Source organism: Ovis aries, chromosome 25 (genome assembly GCF_016772045.2).
Source record: "Ovis aries strain OAR_USU_Benz2616 breed Rambouillet chromosome 25, ARS-UI_Ramb_v3.0, whole genome shotgun sequence".
NCBI lineage: Eukaryota > Metazoa > Chordata > Mammalia > Artiodactyla > Bovidae > Ovis > Ovis aries.
The window spans coordinates 14,637,911-14,657,593 of NC_056078.1; the positions used below are offsets into that span (position 1 = coordinate 14,637,911).

General features: G+C 42.4%; 1 long non-coding RNA gene across 1 annotated transcript in view; it reads right to left on the reverse strand.

Moving 5' to 3' along the window:
* Positions 1-17,143, reverse strand: part of LOC106991936 (uncharacterized) — a 96,387-nt gene extending 79,244 nt beyond the window's left edge. Inside the window, exons 1-2 of the long non-coding RNA XR_003586958.3 lie at positions 10,987-17,143; positions 4,079-4,191 (exon numbers count right to left, since the gene is read on the reverse strand). This is a non-coding gene — a long non-coding RNA (uncharacterized LOC106991936). The remainder of the gene's footprint in view (positions 1-4,078; positions 4,192-10,986) is intronic.
* Between the last annotated feature and the right edge of the window lie 2,540 nt (positions 17,144-19,683).

The window sequence follows — 19,683 nt, forward strand, 5'->3', positions numbered from 1 at the left end:
TTAGTCTGTACTTCAAGGTCTCAATCTGATTCTTCAAATCCCTGTTCAGTTTCTCACCTATAGTTGTCTCTCTGAAACCAAGTCCCCCTAAAACCCAGTTCATGATTAATGTCTCTATCCAAAAGTTTATTCCCATTCTTATCCTCAATCCTGCGCTGAGCACTAATCAAGAGTTAGATGACTGAAATTGTTGGTTGCCGATAACATCATTAATGTACTGAAGTTGCTATTACAGACATCATCATTAACAAACAAACTCAGGTCCCTTCTACAGGGCAAGATGAGCTAACAGGCCCACAAGTGATGGACCACCTAGCCAGAGTATCCTAAACCAGCGACATCCTGACTCCTGAAAGCACGATTAAGAAATGCCACAGAAATGTCACCATGATTAATCCCAGCCTCCATATTTCTCTCTCGGAAAAAAAAAAAAAAAAAAACACAAAAACCTCCTCACTCCAAGACCAAGTGGAGTAGACCTGAGGCTCATCTCCCACCCCTTCACTTGACACATGCGATAAACACGGTACTTTCCATCCCCACACTTGCTGTCAGCAGACTGGCTTTGCTGCATGTCAGCCAATGGACCCAAGTCAAGTTTGGTAATACCTCCAAGCTGTCACTGGACTCAAAATTTCCAGGACATAGGACAGTTAAGTTTTCACTTCTCAGACTGTAAATTTGAAATAATCCTTGCAGCAAAAGGTCTTAGAAATGAGGCCATGTTAACCTTGATCTTTGAAAGAACAGAGCTTCTGCCCTTGCTCCCCAGTGATGAATCCCTTGTCAGCTTGAAAAGACTGGATTACTGTGCCCCCTGGGGGAGATGGAAGAGACTCAGAGGCCCCACACCTGGCAAGCACAGTGAGGCGTTCAGTACTGTGGAGAGGAAGAACTCCCCCAGGGCTCTCTCTCAGCCCTCCAGTCATAGCTGCCGTGGCGCTGACAGACGGTATGGAGGAAACGGCTTGCCCGTCTATGTGCACAGCACTTGAAGTGATCCCCCAGACTCCCAGGCCTGCCACTGGGTGAGGCAGAAGCAGCAGATGGGAGCCCACAGTAACAAAAGCAGGGTGGCTGTGACTAAAGAGGAACACCGTGCCTTCCAGGTAGGACCCCAGCCGTGGCCAGCCTCACAGTTATTACCCTTTATCGAGTGCTCATGAGGCCCCAAGATCCCTGCTAAGGTATTTCCAAACCTTACCTCAATCATCATGCCAAAGAGATGAGTACTTTCATTTATCCCTACTTTACAAAGGAGGAAACAGACGCTCGGAGGGGTTAAGCAACTTGCTTAATATCACGCAGCAAATCAGTGCTGAGGTGTATCAAAATTCAAAGTCCATGTTCTTAATTACCAGAAAATGTTACTCCTCATACATGGGAGGTATGGATTAGCGAAGAAGGGACTATACACAACTATGCCTGGCAGAAAGGTAAGTCTCAGCAGCATCTCTCTACACAAGTGATGTGGAGGGGATGAGACTCTGCACTGAAGGAGGGGAAGGGTACCACCTTGCAGGTGTGGGGTCAAGTTAACACCTGACAACTCTTTTTTGAATTCATGGGCTGACTGGGGGGGGGGGCTGTTTGATGAGCATGATACCTGCCAATCAATTGTGAATGAGAAAGACAATTATGGTCACCTACTGGTGAAAGGTACAGAAGAAGGGAAGAAAAAGCAAGCTTATCAGAGTACATATACACACCACTTCAATCTAACCTTCACAGCACAGAGGCCCAGAGAGGTTGACTTTGGAATTGTTCACATAGTTGGTAAGAAGCAAAGAAAGGATCCAACTCAGGACACAATATCCCAAGTACCCAGGTGGCTGCTCTAGAGACCTTTCTCAAACCGTATGATCCTACACCCCTTCCCAATAAAGTCTTTTGCTTTGTCAGTGTGTGTCTCCTCAGACAACTCATTTTCCAGTGTTAGACAAGAGCCCACTCTTAGGCCCTAGAAGGGGTCTGCTCATCATCTACACTACCCTAGGCTGTAAATTCCTGGAGGGCAAAGACCTCTCCTCTTTGAATTCACGCATGCAATAAATATAAAGCACCTAGTAACCATTATAACCACCCGCAGAAGAAGGAACCAACTCCAATCTCAATACTTTAAACTTCTTTCAAATACAGTATTAAATACATGTGCATACACATAAAAGATTTTCAAATGGTCAGAAAAGAATGAAGGAGAAGGCTCCTTCACATCCTAGTTGCACAGTTGCCTTAACCTTCAGAAACAGTCACTACATCTTATTCTAGATCATTCCAGAAATGTATGCATAAGCAAGCATATCTTATGTATATACATGAATTATATGCATATATATTATGAATATATATATTCCTGCATATATGTATATATCTACATATTCCTCCCGTTTATATAAATGGAAGATACTGTGCTACTTGGGATTCCCAGGTGTCTCAGCATTTAAGAATCCGCTTTCCAATGCACGAGACATGGGTTCAATCCTTGGGTTGGGAAGATCCCCTGGAGAAGGAAATGGAAACCCACTCCAGGATTCTCGCCTGGGAAATCCTATGGACAGAGGAGCCTGGTGGGCTACAGTCCATGGGGTCGCAAAACTCAGACACTGCTTGGTGACTAAACAACTGAGCTACTTATTCGCCATTTGCCACTCCCATTCTCAAGCCATTTTACGTCCTATTTTACGGCCCCCAAGAGGTGGCCCCTACGTACTTCATTACCCAGTCTCCCTTGCTGGCTGGTTTCCAGTTGAGTCTCCAATGACTGGCACAGAAGGAAGGAAGCTGGAGGATGGAGAGAGAGGTTTGGGTATCACTTCTTTCCCTGTTCTGGCCCCCTGTTCCTGATGGTAGCTGCATACCTCCACACCTAAAGCTCCACCATGCAACCCACACTCCAGGCTCCAGCATTCAGCCCCTTTAGCTCCAAGGATGTACCTTAATCTAGGTTTCCTGGAAACAGATTGAGATGGGGAGGTACATGCACATAGCTTAATGAGGAGCATCTTAGGAGACATAACTGTAAGGAAAGGAAGAAAGCAGGACTGGCCAGAAGAAGTTAACATGAAATACAGTTCAATGAGACCTCCGATGATGCTACAGGGAGCTCTGGACCTGTGGTGGTCCTTCAGAAATGCCCCAAATTGAGAAAAGGGGGTTGGGCTTTTGTAGGCCTGCATCAGATAGTCACTGGCCATGGAAGTCCCCGGGAGAGAGTGTAACCTGAAAGAAGCTGTCCCTTGTGATGGCTGAAGGCAACCAAGTGAGCAGACAGCTGCGAGCCAGCTGGGGTTGATATTCCCAGCCCCTGGGAACAGGTGCATCAGCCCTAGAAAGGAGACCTGGGTGGAGAGCCTCCGTTTCCATTATAAGGAGGCAGTGGCTTCTCCCACTGACGCTGGTGTCTAAATGCCTCTGCCCACACCGCTATACACAGTCCATTCATTACAGTCTCAACATCTGAACCAGCTGGGGAAATTTTTGTTTCCCGATGGGATCGTGACCAACACACCTACAATACATGAAACCCCTGCCTCTACTCACACACACAGACTCACACTTTCATGTAATATGCCTTGAAACACATTCCATCTCAGTCTATAATTATCAAATGGCTGCACTGTGATTCACTGCTTCAACAGAATATAATGCAATTACCAACTGCTTAGACACTGAGGCTAATTCCAGCTTTGCTCTTGCAAACAATTCTGCAATGAGCTTTTGTACACACCAACAAGAAAAGGATAAATACCTCAGAGTGAAACTACTGGATCAAAGAGTATGTACCTTTTAATTGTGATAGATATTGCCTCCATGAATAGTTTACTTCATTGTCTGTTATCGTGAGCATATGAGAGTGGTTATATCAGTACCACATGTGTTCACCACTTTCAAGGCAGCCGGTTGGATCTGAGATCTCCCAAGTACATCTACCTCTTACACTTCTCGTTCCTCACCTGCCGACATGACTTTTTTGGATATATCCTTATTACTGGCCAGCAGGGAGAACCCACGAAGACAGGCACGGATTTGCCAGCCATTTTTCCCAGCGTCTTTTTGTCTTTCCTTCATGTAGACTGACCTGTGATGCTGACTGTGGCCTCAAGGCCACGTGTCGAGTGTGATGAGTGAGGGATATCCATCTGTTCTCTCTCCTCTCAGAGTTCAGATCCACTTAGTAATTCCATCAAGTGTCTAGAGACAGAAAACCAGAAGGTCACCTGGAATAATGAAACTTGGCATGCATAAATGCACCATACTGTGTAATTAGTAATCAGACCAGTATCCCACATTCTACACATTCTCACATACTCTATATGGGTTTGCCGCTTGAGGATATGAGCAATCTCACAACGATGCCTTTTTAAATAACAACATCTTAAAGTAGGCATGATCCATGGCAGAAAAAATTCAGCTTCATCAATTCCACCACCTCAGCTCCAATTTCCCCTTTAATGCCCTCCTATCCAAGCATAACATATAGCTGCATTTCATTTGTTTTGACTGGGGACACTGATATGTAAATTACACTCTCTAAAATTAGTTCTGGAACATTCTTGGAAAATGGAAGAAAAGTTACCTAATTTCAGGAACATAAAATGAAGGGCCTCCTGTCATTGTATCTAATGCTTTAATCTCTTGGTTTTAAAATGAGCTACGTTTGATTTTAACAGGAGTGGAATCATCCAGCACAATCTGAGAGGCTTATCAAAGCCCATCAAACGCTGAGATACAACCAGCGAAAAACAGACAGTCTAACCTAGAAGAGCCCAAGAGAAGAGAGCAGAGCTTAGAGTTGATGACTTGCAGAAACCAGGGCAAGGAAGCCTCAGGCTGTTCAAGGACCACAGTAAGAGCTAAGTGCTGCCCTTCTTTCCCTTCATCTTACCGGGAACACGTGACACAGGGAAGCAGATCTAGGTTCTGATCACTCCAACTAAGTACAATAGTGCTGATGTGGCCAGTGGAATCTGACTGAATAAAACAGTCACAAGTCCTAGGTGCTACTCCCAGCTCTGCGCTCTAAAGCAACGCCTCAGTCACTGAAGTGGAGTCCTCTGTTTCCTCCTCTGTAAGATGCTGAGACCATCATCTGCCTGGTTGACATCACATGGCTTTTATGAGGATCCAATGAGATACTAGATAGGGAAGCAGTCTGTAAGCCAGGCAGTGCTGTACAATCAAAGGGGGCTACTATTTTCTACCCTCATCCAGGGCACCTGCCATTCAGCAGGGCCAGTCAGAATGATTTGCCCCAGTTTACTTCACATTGTAGAGAGAACTTTCAGAGCAGACAAGGCCAGCAGCCACTCGTTAATCAGACAAACACTTCAAGCTGGTTCTCTAGAACTATGGATGACTTTGTAATGGTTTATATACAGCTCTCTCATGTTATCCCCAGAGGTGATTAACATGCATGATCAAAGTCAGGAATTTGTCTTTGGCCACAAAACAAAGCAAAACTAATTGGCCCTGTCTTGAAGGCTCACAGAGGGACAAACATAGTAATTTGGGGCTAATTAACACCAGGCCCAAGTCACTTCAGGCTTCCTTGCTGGCTCAGTTGGGAAAGAATCTGCCTGCAATGCAGAAGACCCAGGGTTGGGAAGATCCCCTGAAGAAGGGAATGGCAACCCACTCTAGTATTCCTGCCTGGAGAATTCCAGGGACAGAGGAGCCTGGTGGGCTATAGTCCACGGGGTCACAAAAATTATTCATCATACATAAGAATAAATCTCCTTAAGAGTCATATATACTCATGATCTCCCATCACCCATTCTCTTTTGAACCTGCTCTAATAAGACCCTTCTGTACTGACTGCTTCTCCAAATGAGTTATCAAGACCACCAAAGGAATATAAACTGGGAATGCAAATTGGTGCAGCCACTATGGAAAACAGTATGGAGGTTCCTCAAAAGACTAAAAATAGAACTGCCATATGGTCCAGCAATCCCACTCCTGGGCATGTATCTGGACAAAATTATAATTTGAAAAGATACATACACCCCTGTGTTTGTTGCAGCACTACTTATAATAGCCAGGACATGGAAATGACCTAAACATCCATGAATGGAAAAGGAGATGTGGTACATACACACAATGGAATACTGCGGCTGCTGCTAAGTCGTTTCAGTCGTGTCCAACTCTGTGCCACCCCATAGATGGCAGCCCACCAGGCTCCACTGTCCCTGGGATTCTCCAGGCAAGAACACTGGAGTGGGTTGCCATTTCCTTCTCCAATGCAGGAAAGTGAAAAGTGAAAGTGAAGTCGCTCAGTCATGTCCGACTCTTCGCAAACCCATGGACTGCAGCCTACCAGGCTCCTCCGCCCATGGGATTTTCCAGGCAAGAGTACTACTTGGTCATAAAAAAGAAGAAATAATGCCACTTTCAGCAACATAGATGGACCCAGAGATTATCATACTAAGCGAAACAAGTCAAAAAGAGAAATACAAATACCCTATGATATCACTTATATGTGGAATCTAAAATATGACATAAATGAACTTATCCACAAAACAGAAATACACTCACAGACATACAGAACAGACTTGTGATTGCCAAGGTAGAGGGAGGGGGAGAGGGGTAGGTTGGGAGTTTGGGATTAGCAGATGCAAACTATCATATATAGGATGGATAAACAACAAAGTCCTACTGTACAGCACAGGGAACTATATTCAATATCCTATGATAAACCATAATGGAAAAAATGTGAAAAAGAATATATGCGTATAACTGAATCGCTCTGCTGTGTAGCAGAAACTAACACAATGTCACAAATCAACTATACTTCAATAAAATAAAAATTTTTTAAAAGACCACCAAAGGATCTCCACGCCACTCAAGCAAACAATGCATCAGCATCATTTAACACAGTTGATCACTCCCTCCTCCTTAAATCACATCCTAGTTTAGGGGACATTATTCTCTCTTCTGCAAAACCTGTTTTACAGAAATTGTTCCTTAAGATGTTGGCTCCATCTTATCTTCCAAATTTTTAAATCATGGAATATCCAGACCCACTCCTTTCTCTATCTACACTCATCCCCTAAAAATCTTCTCGTGACTCATGGCTTTACTCCAAATGCACAAACATGACTCTAAACTTTGTGCCTTTCCGTCCAACTGCCTGCTCAGCAGCTCCACATGAGTGCAGAGTAGCTTTCTCAAGCCTGACACGTCCAGAGCAGAATGCTTATTTCACAGCCTACGAAACACCTCTGCAAACAGTAACTCCATCCTTTTGGCTACTGAAGCCAAAAGCCTTGACATCATCCTTGCCTCTCTCTTCCTCTCTATCATACCTCATACCAAATCCATCAACAGATCTTCTTAGCTCTACCTTCAGAGTAAAATCAGAATCTGGTTCCTCTGCAACACCTCTCATCTGTTCCACATCACTTCCCAACTGTATCACTACAACAGCTTCCTACCTCATCTCTTGGTTTCCCGCCCTTGACTCCCCAGTCCATTCTCAATGCAGGAACCAGGATGATCCTCTGAAAACATGATTCAGATTTATCCCTTCCTTTTTCCCTACCTTCCTCCCTCCCTTTCTTTCCTTTCTCCTTCCCTGTCCCTTGTCTTAACCTCACTGAGAGAAGAAGCCAATATCCCTTTTTTAAGAGAAAAAAGTGATTTTTTATTAAAATTAAATCTTCTGTTCTTGGAACACACTGCTAAGAGAATGAAAAGGCATGTCACAGACTAGAATACAATACGAGAAGCCAACATCCTTACAACAGTCTATAAGGCCCTAGAAGAAAGCCTGTAAGCTCCTTCACTTCTTTGATCTCATCTCCTCTTCAATTCGACTTCCCTGGTGGCTCAGACAGTAAAGAGTCTGTCTACAATGCAGGAGACCTGGGTTCGATCCCTGGGTCAGGGAAATGGCAACCTACTCCAGTACTATTGCCTGGAAAATCCCATGGATGGAGGAGTCTACAGTCCATGGAGTCACAAAGAGTCGGACACAACTGAGCAACTCCACTTTCTTTCTATACCTCTTCAATTCACCTATTCCGCCCATCAGTCCTAAGAAGAGTCCTGCCTAAGGGCCTCGGCACTTTGTTCCTTCACCTAGGCTGATTTCTCCCTAGATAGCCATACAGCTTGTTCTGCCTCATGCCTCTACTCAAATGTCACCTCCTAGTGGAATCTTCCCTAACAGCTGTATTTAAAAACACTCTCATCCCTCTTACTCTTTTTTCCACTGTATGTGTACAATATGGCATATGGCAGACACATAGTGGCCATTTAGTTTGTTTTATAACAATTAAGAGAATCCCTTGGACAGAGGAGCCTGGCAGGCTACAGTCCATAGGATCGCAGAGTCAGACACGACTGAAGCAACTTAACACACATACATTTAAGCATTCGATTATTTTGAAGCTAGCATATCATGTGACTTCTTAACAGATGATTTCAGATTTTAAAGTTGTATTCCATATTATCTATCTAGATTTTAGATGGAGAGAGAATATCATCAATTGGGTTCCTACACCATGGATTTGGTACGTGTGAGAAAGTGATTTGAAAGTGCTGTCTCACAAAGTTTTATATGAGATCCTGGACTGAAAATCCTTGACCCCAAATTCTCATAGTGTCAGCAGTTTTCCTCAATGTTTCCTCTTAGAAACTGTCATAAGATAGCTGATTAAAAACATAAATTATTTAACAAGTCAGACACTTAACTAGTTGTTCAAGGAAAAAATAATAAGCTTAACCCTAGCTCATTTATACCAACATATATTTTAGGTGGATCAAAGATTCATATGCTAGAAGTAAATCTGCAAAACCACACAAGTGAGTCCTTCCTTTTTTCTTGCTCGTGATCATTTGCCTTAGGCTTTTCTCAAGTCCCAGGGTTAAATCTTCATTAAGTTATTTTGCCAGTTTAAATTCCAATGCCAGTGATTACACTGGAAATGTGCATAGGCCACAATTCAGACTTAAGACTTGCCAAAGGGCTTCTTGAGAATGATTTTCATATTCTCAAAACCTGAAATCTGAGGAGGTACCTCCTTTCCCAATGTCTATAATTGTTTGCATGTGATAGCTGGAACAGTGGTGGCTCTCTGAGGCCAGAAGATTCAGCCTACAAGGATAAACTATTGCGCTCAAGATTGCAAAACAAAAAGATGTAAAGAGACTGAGTCCCAGATGACACCGTTGGGCTACAAAATTAATACTTTGACTTTCCCAGTGCCAGATCTTTATTTTGCTATGCAAAATAAATATTCTTCATATATGCACAACCTTTAATTTGACATTCTACAGCCTATAGTCAAAAATATTCTGATACATTTTTAAAAACCATCTTGAAGTTGAGAAGGCCTTCCTAAGCATGACACAAAACTCATAAGGCATAAACAGAAACATTCATAATATTCACGCCATGACACGTAAACTTTATAATTATAAAAATAAGTAAATAAAAATCTAAAACATGCATATAGCTAATATCTAAAACATACAAATTCTTAATTAAAATCAATTTGAAAATATCCAATAAAAAATGAATCAAAGACAAACATTTAAAAGCTTCAACATAACAAAGGTGTCATGAACAAAGTAAAGAGACAAATATCAAACTGGGGAAAAATCACTTTCAACTTATAGTACAAAGTACAAATAGCCCTCAAATATAAAAAGTTTCAAAAAATAAAGACTAAAAAGGCCAGTAACTCTATGGGAAAACAGAGTTTACAAAGAAATTCAAATGTCTCCTACACATATGAAAAGATGTTCAACTTCACTCACAATAGGAGAAACACCCATTTTTAATAATACTGCACAAACCTAGTAACTAGTTGTCAATCACTTAATTATTAATTAATAATCCCTTAATTATCTCAAGGGACTAAAACACAGCAATCTGATTTCTAAAGACAAAAAGAACTACAAAGTACTCTTAAAGTGTTTTTAGTAATCATGTAATTCACAATGATAGTTTTATCATTATTTTTAAAAGAATATATACATGCTAAGATATAATAAATACTATCATTAGAAAGCCAGAATTTTCACTACTCAGCCATAAAAAGGAATAAAATAATGCCATTTGAGCAACATGGACACAACTAGAGATTATCATACTAAGTGAAGTGAGAAAGATAAATATCATATGATATCACTTATATGTGAAATCTAAAACACAAATGAACCTCTCTGTGAAGCAGAAGCAGAAACAGAAGCATGGACACAGAGAACAGACTTGTGGTTAGCAAGGGGTAAGGAGTTGGGGGAGGAGTGGATTGGAGGTTGGGATTAGCAGAGGTAAGCTTTTATACACAGAATGGATAAACAAGGTCCTACTGTACAGTACAGAAAACTATATTCAATATCCTACGATAAACCATAATGGAAAAGTATTTTAAAAAGAATGTAGATATGTATATAACTGAATCACTTTGCTGTACAGCAGAAATTAAACATTGGAAATTAACTATAATTCAATAAAAAAATAAAATCAATGAAATCAGACAAAAATATGTGATCCTCAATTTAAATAAGAATTATTATTAACTCATGATGCACTTTCTATTGAAAAATAAATATATTATTTTGTAGAAACAATTTTCAACCCACTATTGATAAACATTCCTACTGCCAAGAATATGGTCTGAAAACCATCCCACATGACTCTTTGGAGGAATGACTAACTCCAGATCTGGAGCAGAAAATGTGAAAGATCAACCTAAAATATTGTGGCATTTCAAAAAGTGAAGAAACTAATAAAAGACAACTGAATTTTTATCAGTGGGACTCAGGAGGCAACTTGATAAGAAAATTTGAGCATCAAAAAAGAAAACTCTGCCATTGCTGGAAATCTACTGCCCCCGAAATTTTAAATCTATGAGTTCATAATGCAGTCTTCCCTCAAGACAGGGCAGGGGAACTTACTGGGGACATTTGGAGGATTCCAGAAAGCCAACCTATTTTTCTGCAACTGATAAATAAAGACAAAGAATCAAGTATGTATCTTACCTTTCTTGTATCTGCTGCTCCTTGAGGAAGTTGATAATTTGACAAGAGGAATCATCTCCTTATAGAGGGATGTCAGCTAACAAATGAAGGAATGAAAGAATAGTCACCACTTTGCAACCTCTAGTGAAATAATGAGCATAAGCAATGATCATAAAAAAGTACAAAAACCATTATATGAAGAAAATATGGGGAAATGTACACTGGATAATCATGCTGAATCCACTGCTCAATCTTAACACCAAAAAACTGAGGCAACCAGATAGATATTTAGACAGAAGTACACACCACCAATGAATTTTTCTTCCCTGAAAAATCAAATCTCAATGTGACCAAGCCTCTAGATATAACTCCCAGTTTCCAGGTACCAAGCTACAAAAGAATATATTAAATGAAATAAGGAGGGTGCAATCAACAAGATCAAGAATATGGGAAACTCTACAGGCCAAATAAATCTGATTTGTTTACCAAATAACTGAAGAAAAATCTTAAGGTTCATAGCAACAAAATATATAAATTAAAGAAAAATCTTGAGAGATTGAAGATGTATATCAACCTAATATAATGTGATGAAAAAAAGTGAAAGTGTTAGTCACCCAGTTGTGCCCAACTCTTTGTGATTCCATGGATTGTAGCCTGCTAGCCTCCTCTGTCCATGGAATTCTCCAGTCAATAATACTGAAGGAGGTTGTTATTCCCTTCTCCAGGGGATCTTCCCAACCCAGGAATCAAACCAGGGTCTCCTGCATTGCAGGCGGATTCTTTACCAACTGAGCTTTCTGAGAAGCCCTGAATGCAGCTTCAGTTCAGTTAGTTCAGTTCAGTCGCTCAGTCATGTCCGAATCTTTGCGACCCCATGCATTGCAGTGCGCCAGGCCTCCCTGTCCATCACCAACTCCCGGAGTTCACTCAGACTCACGCCCATCCAGTCAGTGATGCCATCCAGCCATCTCATCCTCTGTCATCCCCTTCTCCTCCTGCCCCCAATCCCTCCCAGCATCAGAGTCTTTTCCAATGAGTCAACTCTTCCCATGAGGTGGCCAAAGTACTGGAGTTTCAGCTTTAGCATCATTCCTTCCAAAGAAATCCCAGGGCTGATCTCCTTCAGAATGGACTGGTTGGATCTCCTTGCAGTCCAAGGGACTCTTAAGAGTCTTCTTCAACACCACAGTTCAAAAGCATTGATACTTCGGCGCTCAGCTTTCTTCACAGTCCAACTCTCACATCCATACATGACCACTGGAAAAACCACAGCCTTGACTAGACAGCGGACCAATAGTACTGCCCAATAAATATATAATATGAGCCATATGTGTAATCTTAAAATTTCTCACAGCCACATTAAAAAAGTAAAAAGAAACAGATGCAATTAATTTCATAATGCATTTAACCTAATATAGCCAAAATAGTATCTAATTATCAAATAATCATCAAATATATACTCAATATTTTAAATTATTAACTGGTGCCTTACTTTCACACATCTCAAGAGCTGACTAGCTACTTTCGCCAGTGGCTACCATATTGGACAACAAAAAAGGTTCTTACTAATCGTGACATTCTTCCTACATATTAAATCCATGTTTATTTTCAAGGGGAAGGAGTGATGTCATGAATTTCTAGGTATAAAGAGTGAGGAAGGAGAGTTCCATTCGGGACCCTGTCTCTTTCTGGCCCATGGTGTTTTCTTTCATGAGGTCAGAGGGGTGGGTCCGATCATTTCTGAATGTACCCTCACCTCCCCACCTTTGTCAATAGATAGGACCTGGGCCTCTGCCTGAAGCACACGGCTTGATTTCCTTGATTCCTCGGTTTCTGCAACTGTCCTTGGTAACAGTGGCTCCCTCAGCAAAAGTTGTGTATTGCCCAAGTAGACTGTCCTCTGAGCAATATGAATCAAACATCATGCCTCTGAGCAGACATTTGCGCACTGGCTCTGACCAGCAGCACTCCGCTGTAACCTGACTAAAGGTATTAACACATCAGAGGAGAGAACACTGATTGGTCAGCCATGGTGCTGTTGCCATGGAGGCAAATAGTATCTGTGCCCAACAAGCACTGTCCAGAGACAGTGCTTAGAGAGGTGAAAGCAGAATCAGGCTGTCCTCTCATGATGCTGCTAAAAACACACCTGTCACTCAATGAGCCACCATGGCCCTGATCCCAGGAACCTCAAACACCTTCTGATTGGTACTTGGCTTCCCACTGGACTTACCTACCGGGAAAGGGTGACTAGTAAGTGAGCTGGAAAGTTCTCATACAAATTAATAAATTGGCATTTTGGCCCCGATATCCATTCTTTTGGGAATCTTAGAGACTCAGAGGTGACTTGACTAAAATGGGACAATGCTAAAGAGCCATCCCACCTAGAGCTTCCCATAACACCTGGGTCTTCTGCTTCAACTAGCTCCAGGGCTCTGACAAGCTCAAAGAGGTTGGGAACCTCGTCTACCTTGCTCACAGTTACATCCTTGGTCTCTGGGAGAGTATCTGACACATAGCAGGTGCTCAGTTAATGTGGGTTGGGTGAATAAGAAATGAAGAATCTGAATCTGCCACAAGAAAGATGGGCCCTCAATGTACCAAGTTAAAAGGCATGTTTGTGCTGGGACTTCCCTGATGGTCCAGTGGCTGACTCTGTGCTCCCAACACAGAGGACCCAGGTTCAATCCCTGGTCAAGGAACCAGACCCCACATGCCCCAATAGGAGCTCACATGCTGCAAATGAAGATCACGTGTGCCAGAACTAAGACCCGGTGCAGCCAAATACATAAATTAGGAAAAACAAAAAGCATCTTTGTGGCATCGCAGCAGGCTTTGCCTGCTGATACTTGATCTTTGCCAAAGACCTAGGAACTTAAACAGGCCAAGATTTGGTTGTGAAGTATCTGCAACAATACTAGGCACATATAGCCCCCAAGAAGGATGTCTCCCTTCTCCCTCTGCTCTGATGACCCTGTGAGCAGGGCATTATCTCACTGTACTGGGATCACGGGTGTCTTCAGTCAGGTTTCCTGGTGAAGAGCTGACTATGCAATGGAGTTTGTATGCAGGATGTTGACTGGCATGTAGAAAAGCACCTTCCAGAGAACAGGGAAAACAGGACTGGGCAATAGGAAAAGTTAAGCTGTGATGCAATTGCAACAGAGGACTCAGTTCTTACAGAAAACCCTAGAGAGAGGATAGCACTTCAGAGTTATCCCAACAGAGCCAACGAAGCCATTCATTAGTCATTGAGGCCAGGGTTACTGAAGTTCAGCTTCCCCTAAAGTGAAAATGAAGACACTCAATCTCGTCTGACTCTTTTGCGACCCCATGGACGACTGTAGCCTACCAGGCTCCTCCATCCGGGGGACTTTCCAGGCAAGAGTACTGGTGTGGATTGTCATTTCCTTCTCCAAGGGATCTGCCTGACCCAGTGATCAAACCCGGGTCTCCTGCATTGTAGGCAGACGCTTTACTGTCTGAGCCATCAGGGAAGTCAGCTTCCCCTAAGGAGGGAGGAAATTCCTTCAGCTGAAAGCAGTGCCCAGAGCACGACTCAGCTGTGGGCCCTTAGCAACCAATCCTGGCCCCCAAGGGAATGAGTGCCAAGGTCCTGCAGAGATACTGAAATGACACAGACAACAAACACAGATACCTTTTTCTTCCCCTAGACACATATCAGAGAGAGAACTGACCTTTCAGCACAAGTACTGGTTAGAATATTGCTACCATGGAATCTAGTTTTCTTACAATTTATTTTTAATTGAAGGGTAACTGCTTTACAATACTGAGTTGGCATGGGATCTGCTTTGTGTTCTACGAAATAATTGTGAACACAAGGCTACGTCTGTCTTGTTCCTCACCATTATCTCAACGCCTGCATACTCAGCACACTGTGCTGTGCTTTCGCTTCAGTCGTGTCCAACAGTCGTGCGACCCTTATGGACTGTAGCCCGCCAGGTTCCTCTGTCCTTGAGATTCTCCAGGGAAGAATGCTGGAGTGGATTTCCAGTCCTTTCTCCAGGGAATGTTCCCGACTCAGGGATCGATCCACCGTCTCTTATGTCTAACCTGCATTGGCAGGCAGGTTCTTACCACTAGCGCCACCTGGGAAGCCCTGAATACTCAGCACACAGTGAGTACTAAATAAAAATTTGTTGAATGGATACATAAATTAACAAGTTTTTAAAAGTGGCTTCTGCATTTATACTTAATTGGATATCAGTTGTTCCTATTAAACCATTAACTCCTCAGGGCAAGAGGCTTTCTTAATTATTCCTGTATTTCTAGCAGTTAGGGCAAAACCTAGTAGTAATACACTGTCCTCTACTGCTATAAAAACGATGGCCCCACCATCACACACAAAACTGTTTTGCAGAACAGTCGCTTGATAATATGCCCAGTGAGACAAGAATTCAATCTACTGTATATTGTGTATCTACTATTTTACCATATACTTATTTTTATGATACTGAGGTTTCCTTTAAGAGAAAAGCGGGAGCAGGGATTAAAAATAATGTCTTTTTTAGAAACAATTACACACTGGACATTTTGCATCTATTATTTCTAAACGTTCCGACAGTACAGTTCACCAGTAACAAAAGATCAACTCAGAAAGCTTAACAAACCAAAGAGTACCCATCTAGAGAGGTGGTAACTGGAGGAGCTCGGAAGTAAAAGCTTGTTCTGCTGGACTCCAGATCCCATGCTTCGTCCCCCGTGCCAAGCTATTTTCTTACTACCACCTATCTCCAATGGTTAGCTTACCAGGACCCTGGAGTTACCACTGCCATCGGCGTTTCAGCAGGTGCCCTGGGAGGATGCGCCTACTCACAGACCAGTCCCAGCTCACTAGGCGCTGAGCCACTGTCTCTGCTGTTACCCAGAGCCCACGCCCTTCCTGAAGATCCCCTGAAGGTGGGGTTAGGCAACTCCTCCCAAGGCAAAGTCAATGACCCACAGAGAAAATCTATCAATATCTTGAACTTCCCGAAGAAGCCCAGCTAAAAAGAATCTTCCTCTTGCCTAGAAACAACGCAGAGGTCTTCAATGTTCAGGTCTTTCTGGAAAGACTGGGAGACTTCAGGTTCGGAGATAAGATCTTTCTGAGAAATTTCATGGTGGGCTGTGGGCTGAGGTAATGCACACCCGTCCCTCCCTGTCTCTCTCAACCTCTCACGCACGCACGCACGCACCACACGCAGGCACGCACGCACCACACGCAGGCACGCATGCGCGCAAGCACATACATCCACGTGCGCACGCGTGCCTGCGTGGGTACAAACACACACGCTTTCTCTCACATTTCTTAGGCACATCCCTACCTAGTCGCATCAAAGCTGACTGCTCAGGTTCTTTGCTGCTTCTGTTTACCTTTCCTTGGTTCACACCGCTTCCCAGGGCTTTAAGAACAAGGCAGGGACAGAGCTCTTTTCCTCAGCTAGCGACTGCTAAAATGCCCCTCTGAAGTTACAGTTGTTTTCAGTCTTGGACAGTGAACGTTCCCATTTCATGGAACAAACCTATACTCTACAGTTCTGTCCAGGGACCTGAGCTCATCCTGGCTCTGTGTGTACCATGGCCCTCTCACTGGCTTCAAATGATTCCTCTACCTGGTTCTTATTCTCGCTTAACCTTTCCCAGGACTCTTCAAAACGGCAGCTTCCCAGCAGCCTTAGTGGCTATTTGCAAATGAGTTGCTGACCCTGTTCCATCCTTCCTTGGAGACTGATCTAACCAGTCCCACCTGGTCCCCTTAGGTGTTAGAGTTATCCGGACTAGTCTTAGAAACTGCCTCTGAAAACTAGATGTTCGGGAGCCCAGATCCAAAATAATAATTCGTCTTATCACATTGGGAATTATTCCCAGGAAGGAAAAAACAGGCATAGCTCTGTGGCTATGTAGTTTTAAGGTGACCTATAGCAGTTCAACACCTTAACCACAGTTCATTATTCGTTTTTGAAAATGTGCTGTTTACCAAAAGTTTTAGACGATCACTTAGAGAAAACTGACAAATCTTTTTTAAATACGTTCTTTTATGTTTGAAGGGAGACAAAAGTAAATAATTTTATGAAACAAGGAATATATGTAGCAACAAGCTACTAATGTGACTGAGACTTGCTAGGAACAGAATCCCAGAGGACCTGGCAAGGAATTACACTCCCTCAAGGGTAAATCTCAAAGGCATACTGGGCAGGCAGTGAGGTAAAGGCCCTGAGCTGAAGCCAATTAGTGCTCAATAAACAAACGGGAGCCTTTTGCTTTCTGCCCAATTTCAGTCCTGCCATCCAAGCAGCTTGGGTGATGAGTTCTTAAGGGAAAAAAAAAAGTTCAAATTCCCAGTTTACAAAGTGGATTCTATGTGATTTGTGCAAGAACAGCGTGTGTTTTGTTCTGTTCTGTGTCAAAGCTTCTGAATGGCAATTTCAGAAAAATGTGCTGAGTCATGAATCCCTAAGGATGAAAGATTTTCAGAAGAACATGCTTGGGGGAGGGCAAAAACTGTGACAGTTGTACAAGTTGTAGGTAACAGAAGGCTTATTCTCCTAAATGAGACCCTTCAATACAAACATTTACCCCACTCCTATGCCCAGGAATACTCGATACTTGCCCCAGTACTTAGAAGCCACACACTCAAGAGTAAGGACTATAACAAAAATAATAATAGCTAATATTTATGAACATCGGCCAGTTATACATATAGGGGGATGGGCTTTCAGAGGTTTAAATAATTTGCTCACAATCACCAAGCCACAGGAACTGGAATCACAACCTTAATAAGTATGTACACCATCTTTCCAGTTATCCATGTATGATTTATAGATCTTGGATATTTAACTGATTGTGGTTAAACTCTTTACTCAAAGAGGCATCTTACTGACATTCTTCAGACACAATTGACGGTAGCACAAAAGGTCCCAAGATTCTTACTAACAAAAGAGAAATTGTACAGCACTGTTGATGTAAATTGTGTATTTTACGTGTTCAATATAATACTCTGTCCAAGTCAAAGAAAAAAGGAGCCATTCTTTTATTCAAAACAAAGTTCTTCACTTCCCGTAACATCCTGGGTTGAGATAATCCTACGATGATTGCTAGAAGTTGAGGCTATCTCAGGTCACAGGACTTTCCAGCCAGCACAAGAAAACTATCCTGCTCAATCATGACCTCCGGAACTCCTGATTCTTGGGCTTGTTCCTCATGAGGCCTTTAAAAGTTGGTAGCTGAAACTTCTCCTCTGAAGACCTAGTCACCCTAGAGAAAATTAGATCATCAACTGGCTCCTAGGAGGCTCATGAGAGAGAGAGAGAGGCAGGAAGCAGAAAGGAGAATGAGGAGCTGCTTAAGTCAGGGAAGAGGGTCCCTAACAAACTTTCTTATTTCATACATTTCCCCAAATCAACCCTAGGCACTTGAACTGTCAGGAAATATCTTCCGAGTCACAAAAGAAAGATCATATTCTCTTCAATAAAATGTTATTAAATGGTGTTTTTAAATACTCGGGAAATAAGCAAGTCATGAATACTTGTCTTCCTAAACATGATTCATCTATTCACTACAGGACTGGCTTTGCAGCAGTCTTCCCAACTAGGCCCTATTATCCTAGCTATGTTAGAAATCAAAGGGCTTGCTAGAAATATTTCTCATTTTGCTTTTGGAAATGACTTCTGTACATCGTTTGTACCATGACAACTATGTTTTATACCATACAAAGAGGGTCAGAATCCCCATGTCACAGGGCTATTATGAGGGATGAATAACATCATGTGCTTGGAACATACCAAGAATTCCATTAAGGATTAGCAAGATCAATATTAAGAATTCCAAAGGGGAGTCCATCCCCCTTTCCTCAAAAGGATTCTGTAGGAATGACATTTTAGCTTTTTTGGAAACTAATGGTCAAAATAATTTCGTTGTTCAGTTGCTAAGTCCATATCCAACTCTTTGCAACCCCAGGGACTGCAGCATGCCAGGCTTCCTTGTCCTTTACTCCTCCTGGAGTTTGCTCAAACTCACATCCACTGAGTCAGTGATACCATCCAACCATCTCATCCTCTGGATCCCCTTCTCCTCCTGCCCTCAGTCTTCCCCAGCATCAGGATCTTTTCCAGTGAGTCAGCTCTTCCCATCAAGTGGCCAAAGTATTGGAGCTTCAGCTTTAGCATCAGTCCTTCCAATGAATATTCAGGGTTGATGTCCTTTAGGATTGACTAGTTTGATCTCCATGCAGTCCAAGGGACTCTCAAGAGTTTTCTCCAGAACCATAGTTCAAAAGCATCAATTCTTCAGCACTCACCCTTCTTTATGGTCCAACTCTCACATCTGTACATGACTACTGGAAAAATCATGCTTTGACTATATGGAAGTCAAAGTGAGAGTCAAAGTCACCAATTTTGGCAAAGTGACCTCTCTGCTTTTTAATATACTGTCTAGGTTTGTCATAGCTTTTCTGCCAAGGAGCAAGCATCTTTTAATATCATGGCTGCAGTCACTGTCCACAGTGATTTTGGAGCTCACGAAAATAAAGTCTGCTGCTGTTTCAACTTTTTCCCCATCTATTAGCCATGAAGTGATTTTGAATATGCTAATAATGTCTAAATCACCAGATGCTGGATCTGAAGTGAAATCAGAGAATTCTTATTTTTACATTCAAGTGTGACTGTAATTCAGTGCTGGAGGTATGGCAGCTAAGAAGAGAAAAAGCAACCACACTGA